Source organism: Cebus imitator, unplaced genomic scaffold, assembly GCF_001604975.1.
Source record: "Cebus imitator isolate Cc_AM_T3 unplaced genomic scaffold, Cebus_imitator-1.0 Scaffold406, whole genome shotgun sequence".
NCBI classification, from domain to species: domain Eukaryota; kingdom Metazoa; phylum Chordata; class Mammalia; order Primates; family Cebidae; genus Cebus; species Cebus imitator.
The window spans coordinates 1,771,379-1,772,999 of record NW_016107721.1 but is presented as its reverse complement, the minus strand read 5'-3'; positions in this window follow the sequence as shown (position 1 = coordinate 1,772,999).

Below are 1,621 nucleotides of genomic sequence, written 5' to 3'. Positions count from 1 at the left end.
AAAATTTTCCTTTGCAGCCAGGGACTTTTTCTTTAGCCTATGTTAGTACAAGCTCTTTGTCTTCTTTAATCATAGCTCCCTGGCTATTCTAGTCAGGAGGGTGACCATATTCTGTGCTGTTTATAGATTCTAGAAGAAATGGTCTAACATGACCATCAAATCAAAGCACACTGGTTTATCCTGAAGAGCAGATGGAAAGACTGGTGTGTAAAAACAAAGTTGATGTGAGTCAAAGTTTGGTTTTCCCATCTCCCAGGGGCTTCCGATGAACAGCTGTCATAGACCCCTGTAGCAGCCTCATGCAACCACGAGTCATCAGCAGCCATCCTTCCATTTCACCGTCCTGAGACCAGGCTTTATTCAGACAGCTGCACCTCCTTACGCCAATGTGCGCCCAGGAGGGGAGATCTGTTTAGCCTACGTCTACCCTGGTAGTCCCACTCTCTTTCCCAGTTATCCCAGCTCTCCTCCTCAATGAAAACTGAAGGGAAAAGGCTGGTGTGCTTCAGGAAGTGTCACTGCTCTTAAAAAAGACATGCTGGGGAAGAGGCCCTCTGCTTCAAGTGGTTGTTGTCATTCTGACAACTGCAGCAGTCAAGTAAAGACCTTGAGGGAAGCGACACTGAGGAAAAAGTGAACATACTGAGGCTGGCAGGGCAGAAAGTAGGAAGAAACCCAGGTCCTGACATCAATTAGCTATTGTATTTATCAGCCCTGGAACTGCCCAACTTTGGGACTTCTGTGAGGTGATAAGTACCCAAACTGTTTGTTTTTGAGTTGGAGTCTCACTCTGTCACCAGGCTGGAGCACTGTGGCAAGATCTCAGCTCATTGCAGCCTCCGCCTCCCGGGTTCAAGCCATTCTCCTGTCTCAGTTTCTCACGTAGCTGGGACTACAGGTGCACACTGCCACGCCCAGCTAATATTTGCATTTTTAGTAGAGATGTGGTTTCACCATGTTGGCCAAGATGGTCTCGATCTCTTGACCCTGTGATCAGCCCACCTTGGCCTCCCAAAGTGCTGGAATTACAAATGTGAGCCATCGTGCTCGGCCCCTAATTGTTTAAGCCAGTGATATCCAAAGTGAACAAGATGATCCACTGAGGTACAGGAAGAAAACCTAAGTTACATTTTTAAGAGTAAAGAAGTCTTACCAATACATTACAGACAGAGCCCGCATGTCAAGTGGTCAGGCAGCATATGCAAGTCAGTGAGGAATCCTCAAAGGAGTGCCAAGAACTCCATATCACAGAGGGAGCAGCAGCGGCACCATTCTCTTCCAGAATATTGTCATCTGTGTGCTCCATAAGCCAACTGGACTTAGATTTTCATTATCTTATACAGAGAGCGTCTTGACCACAGTTTATGAGATGAGGAAATTAACCCCCAAATGTGCTGGTTATCATCTCACAGCAAAATTCTTAAAAACATAAAGATGGGGGCCGGGCGCGGTGGCTCAAGCCTGTAATCCCAGCACTTTGGGAGGCCGAGGCGGGTGGATCACGAGGTCAAGAGATTGAGACCAGCCTGGTCAACATGGTGAAACCCCGTCTCTACTAAAAATACAAAAAATTAGCTGGGCATGGTGGTGCGTGCCTGTAATCCCAGCTACTCAGGAGGCT